The following is a 12,198-nucleotide window of genomic DNA, read 5'->3' on the forward strand; positions in this document are numbered from 1 at the left end:
AGATGACTAACCTTAAAACCTAGTTGCTGAAGGTAGGTAAAACTTTAAGTTTTTGTTAAACACATGTAAGAAAGAAAAGGTACGAATGATATGTTTGAAACCGCTAGATGGATTCAAACATAGAAGGAATGAAGGGTATGGAAGTTACGTTTAAATCCGTGGGACAGATTTAAAACATAAAAGGATGTAATGATTGCCTTTATAAGTAAGCATTAATATAAGTTTGAATATATAGGAACGATGAACTTTTACTAACCGGTCAAGGAAATGAGAAGGTTACATGGAAGTATGGCATGGAAAGTATAGATTTGATAAGAAGAAGTCAAACATAGAATAGTTGTGTTTAATGGAAATGAGAAAGGTTTCGGGGACGAAACCTTCTTTAAGGGGGGTAGATTTGTAACACCCCAAAACTCGTATTATTAATACGTAGGTACGTTGCCATGTTAATTAAATGAAATACAATAACTAGGTTATTAAACTTAGTTAAAAGCCTAACAAAATGAGTAAAGGAATGAAACTTGTGGCAACTATGATGGTGTGACAAACTTGAGGGACTAGAATTGCCAAATGTGAAATTTAATTTAATTAAAACAAAAATCACACACACACAAGGAGTGTGTGCGTGAGATCGATCAGGAGAAGAGGAAGAAAGGGGTGAAACCCTAATTCAAGAAAATCATCAAATTGAGAGGGAAATTCAGCTCGGATCTAATGCATGTACATGAATTCATGATCATCTAGCCCTATAAATCACTTGGTAAGTTGTAATTTATGATTTGGTAATTTCGTATGAAGTGGGTTATGATGGAGTCACGAATTAGTATGAATTGGGTCTGAATATATGTTATAAGCATCATATAGAACATGAATTATACAAGATTTTGATGTCATTTGATGCTTTGACATAAAACCCACTTGTAGTGGTAAGGATGGTGATATGAATGAATTATCCATGTTCAATTCTTGTGTAATTTTGATGTATGATGTGGTATATGATGAATTCTTGTTAGATAAATTGAGCATGATATGAGTTACTTGATGTTTAGTGGTGTTGATGAATGAAATCATGAAGTTGGAAGTGAGGCATGAAATACTTGTACATTATGCTTAGATAGTGGTATGCACACCAAGTGTTTGATGAAATGTCTAGGTGAGATTTCTAGATGAGAATGAATGCATGTAATGGATGAAAATGTATAATATTTGGATGTCATGTAATTGGTTATAATTGAACATGAGAAATATATTTTAGATGAAATACATGTATGATTTTTGGTTGGTTATATGATTTGGTAAAAAGGTGTGCATTAGAAGGTTGTACTCTAGGCTGAAGTGGTATGATGTTCATCATATGTTTGAATAATTTCTTAATTGAAATCATGGAGTAAATGTACACTAAATGTGAAGCATATGAGATTTGTATAAAGGAGTAATATTGGAACGATATTGGTTTAGCTAATATGTGTTATAGTGTTAGTTGTAGAGACATGAAAATGCTAGTATGAATGAAATGTATTACATATATGTGTGTGTAAGTAATTATATGCGCGTACGTGTGTCCTAGAACATGAGTATGAAATGCATATAGTGTTATTAGTATGGTTAACTTTATCAACGTAACCGTATCGTTATAAGGATGAGAACTTGCACGTTTAATAGTTGACTTTCTAGAAAGTCAACGAATGTGAGAATAGTATGGTTGGCTTCCTAACACGAATATAAGACTTGAGAACTCATACGGTACATGTTATATCATTATGTGTTGTGTATGATGACATGTAGAATTATATGAGCTTGAAAAGATGTGATTGTGGATCTATGCCTTATGTTGTTAAAAATTTGATTAATGAAAGTCTAATGTAAGGTATGAATTAGAAATGATGGATGATATGTATGAGTTTGTATGCTAACAAAGAATATGGATGTGGTGACATGAAAGGATAGGAACTACATTAACACGTACTCAAGCATGGAAGGCTAACGGGTCAAGATGAGGCAAGGAAGCGGCTACGAACACGGATGCACAAGGTAAGTGATTTCCGGAATCACTTCTTAATTTGTTAAGTAAGGTTACGTTCTAGTTAATTAGCATAATGGTTGAGACAAATAATGGATGGGTGGTATGAAACCAACGATTTTGCTAAGTAGATGTAATGGGTCAAAAATGAGGTCTTGATGTTATAATGAAACGAAGAATAAGAAGTGTCTACGGAATGGTAACCGGGTGACGGGTAGGATTGGGCATAAGCACGTTAATGGGTGAGTGGAAGTGCGGATAATGTAAAAGTTTTATAGCTATAATGTTCTTATAAGTTCTAGGCTAAATCGAATGTGTTGCTGAAGAAAATATGAACGGGTCAAACAAGTCATAAATGAATAATAAGTCGATAGTTCACAAGTTAAGAATTTCCTTAATTCGGATATGGGATTTCAAGTCCACATGGTAGAATGCGAATTTACAAGGTAGTACACATATCAAAAGTATGATGAAATTATGAAGAACTTAAGATTAGATCACTTGTAAGTGATTAATAAGTAGTTATGAAGTGGGTTTTAGATGATGTAATGTAAATTGATGATTTACTTATGTTAACAATGTTTGGAATCATACATGTGTGTGAGTGTTTAAAGAAATTGGATAAGAAATGGTGAATTGTTGTTAGATGAAGTGAACAAAATGTGATGATAATATGTATGATGTTTAATTTTAAATACCACATGTTGATTAGTAGAAGGATTTGATGAACTATGTATGAATTTAGAAGATGGTGCATGAATTAGTTGTACGTTATGCTTAAAAGATGGTACGCACCCCAATCGTATGATAAAATGTATGTATTGTCGTCCGTATAGTCGATTATGATGTTGCGGGTATATAATGATAGGTCGAAAGTTAAACTAAATGAACCGTTGACTTCTAAAAGTCAACCATGTATAAGAAGGATGGTTAGACGAGTTGTCATAATTGTAAGATTAAGGTAAGTTATATGGAGCGTGTTTGACGAATGTGTGTTTAATGCGATGACATGATGGTTTACATGAGTTTGAAATGATATGAATTTGGTCACATGTATTATGCTTGCTAGAAGTAACTAATGAAAGTCAAATAGGAATTATGCGATCGATATGATCGTTAACATGTACAATTATGTATGCTAATAAGAATGTGATTTCGATGACATGGAAGTATAGGAATCATGTCGAGATGGAATCAAGCACGGAAGGCTAACGGGTCAAAAGTGGCGAGGAAACGAGTATGAACATGGACGCACGAGGTAAGTGATTTTTTTGTAATCACTTCTTAGTTGTTTATGTAAAGTTATGTGCAATTTAATTAAGTATGATGATCGACGTCAAGTAGGAAAGAATTGTATGAGACCGATGAAGTATTAAACGGATCTTAGTTTTGATCCGAGCGAGGTATGTGTGATTAAGAACTGTAGCTAAGTAGTAGGATTGGTTACTTATGCAAGGGAGTCCTTTGTTGTTGAGGGTAGAGCAAAGTTGACAAAAACGCCCTTGATGGGTAAAACAAGCAAATGGTCTTAAAAGTTGATTACAAACAAGCTATTTGATTAAATGAATGTTTTGAAAAAGCAAGAAATCGAGAAGTATGGTTGTCGTAAGCTAAAGACCTTAAAATGCGCAAATACCCTTAACGGGTCAAAATAAGCTCTTGAGCGAAAATGGGTCAAGAGGATGCAAGACATCCGAGAATTTAATCTTGTATGATATACAATGTTGACATTATTAGGTTCATAAGAAGTCTTGGTCAAACAAACAAGTTTCGTGGATGAAGGCATGAACGGGTCGAATAAATCATAAATGAATGATAAGGCGATAGCGTGTAAGTTAAGAATCTCCTTAATCCGGATATGGGATTTTAAGTTCATATGATAGAATGTGAATTTACAAGCATGTAGGAAGAAACGGGAGGTCAAACGGGTAAACGGTTCAAAAGTTACGCGCGTTTTAGTGCGTACGGACGACGAAACGAACCTGCAGAAAACTGCAAAAACTAGAGGGCGTCGCCGACAGGTAGGGGGCCGTCGCCGACGGGCAAGGGAAAATCAGTTTTTGTGCTGACGGGTTAATTACCTGTCTACGGGTTTTTGGGCTACGGGTAAATGCAAGGCTCGTCGCCGACGGCCCTAGGGGTGTCGGCGACGGCCTTCCCAAGTCCCAAAAGCTGTAATCTTGTTATTTAAGTTAATTTATGTACCGTGGGCTTCGGTTTGATATCCGTGGACTACGGTGGACTTTCCAAACATGATTTTGATGGTTCCTTAGATGTTTATGGGCTATAAAGCTAAGTCTAAGACCCATGTTAATAATGTATGATTATGTAAGAGGTACGCGTGATCTAGTACGTGTTCGTTAAAGTATGTACGTATGTAGATGTGTATGTATGCATGTATAAAGATATGTACGAGTGTATGCATGTACGTAACGATGTAGGAAGGGTATGTATGTATGTAGAGGTGTATGTACGTATGCATAAAGATATGTATGAGTATATGCGTGGATGTAAAGATGTAGGAGAGCTATGTCCGTATGTAGATGTGTATGTATGCATGAATGTAGAGACGTATGAATGTAGGTACGTATGTAGAAGCGTATTTATGTATATATGAAGATACGTATGATAGTATGTATATATGTGAAGGCGTAGAAATGTATGTATGTATGTATGTATGCAAATGTGTATTTGTGTATATATGGGAGTACGTGTGATCGTAGGCATGAATGTAGAGACGTATGAATGTAGGTACATATGTAGAAGTGTATTTATGAATATATGAAGATACGTATGAGTGTAGGCATGTATGTATTGAGGTATGGATGTATGCAAGAGTATATGTAAGTATGATTTTGGATACGTTAAGTGTTAATGATATTAATCATGTACCTGGAAAACGAAGATTTACGCAGGTACATTATTGAAGACTCACAAGGGAATGGATACGCTAATGATATGCTTAAAGTTAGAGAGAAAGCTGAATGGAAAGTGTACATGTATTGAGTCTTGTTTATGTATTGTATACTAATGTGATGAATGTATGTGGTGAGTGCAGGTTGTACGAATCACGGGTGGTTATCACGAGGAATAGAGCTCGAAGAGCGAGTCACAAGCTAGATTGTACGGGAATTACTGAATATGTATTATTAGTAATCAGGGCTTATGCTTTATTTTTTTTGTAAAAGATACATATTAAAACGTACTTTCAAGTAAGTCATGACGTTAGTAATGAAAGAAATTTTATGGCACGAGTTTCCGCTGCGACTTTTTGTCAAATACGAATTAGGGTGTAACAAGTTGGTATCAGAGCCCTGGTTTGAGAGAATCAAGTAAAAGGAGGTGAATACTTGAACTCAAACCGGTGTGCTCTCGTGACTAAGAACCCGTACAATCCAAGACTCGATCGAGGCTTAAATGCAAAAGCGAATGTAAGTATGTATTAGATTATGTATTTGAAGGAAACTAATAGTATGTTATGTGCAAGGTAAGCTTAAGAGTTTGAAGAGGGTGATCCGTGAATGCAGAATAGGATGAACGCTAAGGCGGGCGAAGGTGCAAATAGGCAAATTAACCCCAGGTACACAATACTAATATGTATGAGTACCGATGTCAAAAGAAAAAGGAAGGGGTCTCCTTGGGAGAGTAATTATTAAACGAAAGACAATGATGTGGTCTTGGGGAAGTTTTAGAAATATGCACGAAACTGAAACCCATCTCTCGGGCATAAGGCGATGATTACACGAAGGCACGAAACTAGTGTGTGGATTGCGCACCTGGCCAGTACGCAAGAAGCATATGACGTTCGTGAGACCGTGGCAATTATTGCAGGTATGTCCGGTAGAACTGGGTAGCAGGTGGTCGCTATGTTGTAGCGAATGCGAAATAGCAAACCCATTGCGGATTTGATTATGCTAACGAAGGTTATGATAAGCTATGCGAGCCGACCGGTTCTAGCGAACAAGTCGAGCAAGAATAAGCTACCATCCGTTTTGAACGGGTGACTTTGAATGCTCTAATGAATGCTAGAAGCTTAATCCGTTATACGGATAGAAAGAAGAATTTATGTTAAAAGCGAAGAACCCAATTACTTGGGTAGTCGAATGTGTATGCTTAACTCTCATTGAGAGTGTTTATGCCGAACCCAATTACTTGGGTAGTCGAATGTGTACGCTTAACTCTCATTGAGAGTGTTTATGCCAAACCCAATTACTTGGGTAGTCGAATGTGTATGCTTAACTCTCATTGAGAGTGTTTATGCCGAACCCAATTACTTGGGTAGTCGAATGTGTAAGAAAGAAGAAAGCTCATATATGGATGGAACTAAAATGAAGTAATTATGATTCGACAACTGAGATGACTAACTTTAAAATCTTGTTGCTGAAGGTAGGTAAAACTTTAAGTTTTTGTTAAACACATGTAAGGAAGAAAAGGTACGAATGATATGTTTGAAACCGCTAGATGGATTCAAACATAGAAGGAATGAAGGGTATGGATGTTACATTTAAATCCGTGGGACGGATTTAAAACATAAAAAGGATGTAATGAATGCCTTTATAAGTAAGCATGAATGGAAGGAAGTACGAATGTGTACCCCAATGCATCTATGATAAGTAAGAAAAGTCAGTTTACCTTAAGAGGTCAAACTACAAAGATAGGCAAAATAAGTAACCTTAAGGAATGAAACATGGAATGTGTAATAGCATGTACATAAGAAGTTGTAAAAGGATTATAGACGAATAATCATCTAGTATAATGAATGTTCGAACGAAATATGCTAACTGCTAAATTGTTGATGATTATGTTAGAACTCTTGATGTGACTATTAAGTCAAACATAAATGTGTGTGTGTAAGAGGAAATGAGAAAGGTTTCGGGGACGAAACCTTATTTAAGGGGGGTAGACTTGTAACACCCCAAAACCCGAATGTTTATACTTGTCGTATGTTCCTATATAACTTAGTATGAAATAACTAACTAGGCTAATTAACCTAGTTAAGTGTGTGGTTAAAAGTCTTAAATGACCAAAATAGTGCAATTTATGTTAAGTGACAAAGATGAGGGGCCAAATGGAACAAGATGAAAGCTAAGTTACTAAATAACAAAACTCTCACACACAAACACACATATCGTGTGTTCGAGAATGAGCAGGAAGCTCCCATGGAGCCAAGAACCCTAGCTTCATCCTTTTCATCAAATTGGAAGGATAAATGAAGCTCAAATTCAGAACTGAACTGAACGCGAATTTGTGATCACCTACACTAGGGGATCATAAGGTATGTCTTAGATTCTAGATTTGATGATTACCCACGAAGTGGGTTATGTTGTAGATCATGAATTGGTATAAAATTGAGCATGAGTATGTGTTAGATTCATCATTTGGAACATGGATTATGCATGGTTTAGGTTAATTTGATGTTTAAGGGTGAAACCCGTTTGTTATGGTGAAGATGATGACATGGGTAAATCATCTATGTCTAAATTCTTGCTTAAAATTGATGTATTTTGATTTGTAAGATGGATTCTTATGAGGGGAATTGAAAGAAATGTGATACTAGTGTGTTTGATGTTTATGCATGTTTGATACATGTTGATTAGAAGGAAGAAATTGATGAATTATGTATGAGATTAGAAGGATATGCATGAACTAGTTGTACACTATGCTTACAAGGTAGTACACATATCAAAAGTATGATGAAATTATGAAGAACTTAAGATTAGATCACTTGTAAGTGATTAATAAGTAGTTATGAAGTGGGTTTTAGATGATGTAATGTAAATTGATGATTTACTTATGTTAACAATGTTTGGAATCATACATGTGTGTGAGTGTTTAAAGAAATTGGATAAGAAATGGTGAATTGTTGTTAGATGAAGTGAACAAAATGTGATGATAATATGTATGATGTTTAATTTTAAATACCACATGTTGATTAGTAGAAGGATTTGATGAACTATGTATGAATTTAGAAGATGGTGCATGAATTAGTTGTACGTTATGCTTAAAAGATGGTACGCACCCCAATCGTATGATAAAATGTATGTATTGTCGTCCGTATAGTCGATTATGATGTTGCGGGTATATAATGATAGGTCGAAAGTTAAACTAAATGAACCGTTGACTTCTAAAAGTCAACCGTGTATAAGAAGGATGGTTAGACGAGTTGTCATAATTGTATGATTAAGGTAAGTTATATGGAGCGTGTTTGACGAATGTGTGTTTAATGCGATGACATGATGGTTTACATGAGTTTGAAATGATATGAATTTGGTCACATGTATTATGCTTGCTAGAAGTAACTAATGAAAGTCAAATAGGAATTATGCGATCGATATGATCGTTAACATGTACAATTATGTATGCTAATAAGAATGTGATTTCGATGACATGGAAGTATAGGAATCATGTCGAGACGGAATCAAGCACGGAAGGCTAACGGGTCAAAAGTGGCGAGGAAACGAGTATGAACATGGACGCACGAGGTAAGTGATTTTTTTGTAATCACTTCTTAGTTGTTTATGTAAAGTTATGTGCAATTTAATTAAGTATGATGATCGCGTCAAGTAGGAAAGAATTGTATGAGACCGATGAAGTATTAAACGGATCTTAGTTTTGATCCGAGCGAGGTATGTGTGATTAAGAACTGTAGCTAAGTAGTAGGATTGGTTACTTATGCAAGGGAGTCCTTTGTTGTTGAGGGTAGAGCAAAGTTGACAAAAATGCCCTTGATGGGTAAAACAAGCAAATGGTCTTAAAAGTTGATTACAAAAAAGCTATTTGATTAAATGAATGTTTTGAAAAAGCAAGAAATCGACAAGTATGGTTGTCGTAAGCTAAAGACCTTAAAATGCGCAAATACCCTTAACGGGTCAAAATAAGCTCTTGAGCGAAAATGGGTCAAGAGGATGCAAGACATCCGAGAATTTAATCTTGTATGATATACGATGTTGACATTATTAGGTTCATAAGAAGTCTTGGTCAAACAAACAAGTTTCGTGGATGAAGGCATGAACGGGTCAAATAAATCATAAATGAATGATAAGGCGATAGCGTGTAAGTTAAGAATCTCCTTAATCCGGATATGGGATTTTAAGTTCATATGATAGAATGTGAATTTACAAGCATGTAGGAAGAAACGGGAGGTCAAACGGGTAAACGGTTCAAAAGTTACGCGCGTTTTAGTGCGTACGGACGACGAAACGAACCTGCAGAAAACTGCAAAAACTAGAGGGCGTCGCCGACGGGTAGGGGGCCGTCGCCGACGGGCAAGGGAAAATCAGTTTTTGTGCTGACGGGTTAATTACCTGTCTACGGGTTTTTGGGCTACGGGTAAATGCAAGGCCCGTCGCCGACGGCCCTAGGGGTGTCGGCGACGGCCTTCCCAAGTCCCAAAAGCTGAAATCTTGTTATTTAAGTTAATTTATGTACCGTGGGCTTTGGTTTGATATCCGTGGACTACGGTGGACTTTCCAAACATGATTTTGATGGTTCCTTAGATGTTTATGGGCTATAAAGCTAAGTCTAAGACCCATGTTAATAATGTATGATTATGTAAGAGGTACGCGTGATCTAGTACGTGTTCGTTAAAGTATGTACGTATGTAGATGTGTATGTATGCATGTATAAAGATATGTACGAGTGTATGCATGTACGTAACGATGTAGGAAGGGTATGTATGTATGTAGAGGTGTATGTACGTATGCATAAAGATATGTATGAGTATATGCGTGGATGTAAAGATGTAGGAGAGGTATGTCCGTATGTAGATGTGTATGTATGCATGAATGTAGAGACGTATGAATGTAGGTACGTATGTAGAAGCGTATTTATGTATATATGAAGATACGTATGATAGTATGTATATATGTGAAGGCGTAGAAATGTATGTATGTATGTATGCAAATGTGTATTTGTGTATGTATGGGAGTACGTGTGATCGTAGGCATGAATGTAGAGACGTATGAATGTAGGTACATATGTAGAAGTGTATTTATGAATATATGAAGATACGTATGAGTGTAGGCATGTATGTATTGAGGTATGGATGTATGCAAGAGTATATGTAAGTATGATTTTGGATACGTTAAGTGTTAATGATATTAATCATGTACCTGGAAAACGAAGATTTACGCAGGTACATTATTGAAGACTCACAAGGGAATGGATACGCTAATGATATGCTTAAAGTTAGAGAGAAAGCTGAATGGAAAGTGTACATGTATTGAGTCTTGTTTATGTATTGTATACTAATGTGATGAATGTATGTGGTGAGTGCAGGTTGTACGAATCACGGGTGGTTATCACGAGGAATAGAGCTCGAAGAGCGAGTCACAAGCTAGATTGTACGGGAATTACTGAATATGTATTATTAGTAATCAGGGCTTATGCTTTATTTTTTTGTAAAAGATGCATATTAAAACGTACTTTCAAGTAAGTCATGACGTTAGTAATGAAAGAAATTTTATGGCACGAGTTTCCGCTGCGACTTTTTGTCAAATACGAATTAGGGTGTAACAATGAGTTTGTATGCTAACAAAGAATATGGATGTGGTGACATGAAAGGATAGGAACTACATTAACACGTACTCAAGCATGGAAGGCTAACGGGTCAAGATGAGGCAAGGAAGCGGCTACGAACACGGATGCACAAGGTAAGTGATTTCCGGAATCACTTCTTAATTTGTTAAGTAAGGTTACGTTCTAGTTAATTAGCATAATGGTTGAGACAAATAATGGATGGGTGGTATGAAACCAACGATTTTGCTAAGTAGATGTAATGGGTCAAAAATGAGGTCTTGATGTTATAATGAAACGAAGAATAAGAAGTGTCTACGGAATGGTAACCGGGTGACGGGTAGGATTGGGCATAAGCACGTTAATGGGCGAGTGGAAGTGCGGATAATGTAAAGGTTTTATAGCTATAATGTTCTTGTAAGTTCTGGGCTAAATCGAATGTGTTGCTGAAGAAAATATGAACGGGTCAAACAAGTCATAAATGAATAATAAGTCGATAGTTCACAAGTTAAGAATTTCCTTAATTCGGATATGGGATTTCAAGTCCACATGGTAGAATGCGAATTTACAAGCATGTAGGAAGAAACGGGAGGTTAAACGGGTAAACGGTTCAAAAGATACGCACGTTTTAGTGCGTACGGACGACGAAACGAATCTGCAGAAAACTGCAGATTCTAGAGGGCGTCACCGACGGGTGGGGGGCCGTCGCCGACGGGCAAGGGAAAAACCATTTTTGTGCTGACGGGTTAATTTCCTGTCTACGGGTTTTTGGGCTACGGGTAAATGCAAGGCCCGTCGGCGACGGCCTTCCCAAGTCCCAAAAGCTGAAACTTCGTTATTTAAGTTAATTGACGTACCGTGGGCTTCGGTTTGATATCCGTGGACTACGGCGGACTTTCCAAACATGATTCTGATGGTTCTTAAATGTTGATAGGCCAAAAAGCTAAGACTAAGACCCATATTAATAACATATGATTATGTAAGAGGTACGTGTGATCTAGTACATGATCGTTAAAGTATGTGCGTGTGTATAAAGATATGTATAAGTATATGCATGTGTGTAAAGATCGCGGGGAGGTATGTTCATATGTAGATGTGTATGTATGCATGCAAGTAGAGACATGAATGTAGGTACGTATGTAGAAGTGTATAGATATGTACGAGAATATGCACGTATGTAACAATGTAGGAAGGGTATGTATGTGTGTAGATGTGTATATATGTATGTATAAAGGTATGTATAGAATATGCTTGTATGTTAAGATGTAGGAGAGATATGTTCGTATGTAGATGTGTATGTATGCATGTGTGTAGAGATGTACGAATGTAAGTGCGTATGTGGAAGTGTATGTATGTATATATGTGAAAGCATAGAAATGTGTGTGCGTATGCAAATGTGTATTAGTGTATGCATAGGAGTACGTGTGATCGTAGACATGAATGTAGGAACGCATGAAAGTAGGTACATGTGTAGAAGTGTATTGGTGAATATATGAAGATACGAATGAATGTAGGCATGTATGTTTTGAGGTATGGGGGTAAGCGCGGGTACATGTAAGTATGTATGTACGTATGATGTGTGTGTAGTATGTGACCAAAAGTGCACATACGGATGTGCGTAGGTACGATGTAGTATTAATTGTACATGAGGGAATGGGGCTTGT

Source organism: Helianthus annuus, chromosome 12, assembly GCF_002127325.2.
Source record: "Helianthus annuus cultivar XRQ/B chromosome 12, HanXRQr2.0-SUNRISE, whole genome shotgun sequence".
In the NCBI taxonomy this organism is placed as follows: Eukaryota; Viridiplantae; Streptophyta; class Magnoliopsida; order Asterales; family Asteraceae; genus Helianthus; species Helianthus annuus.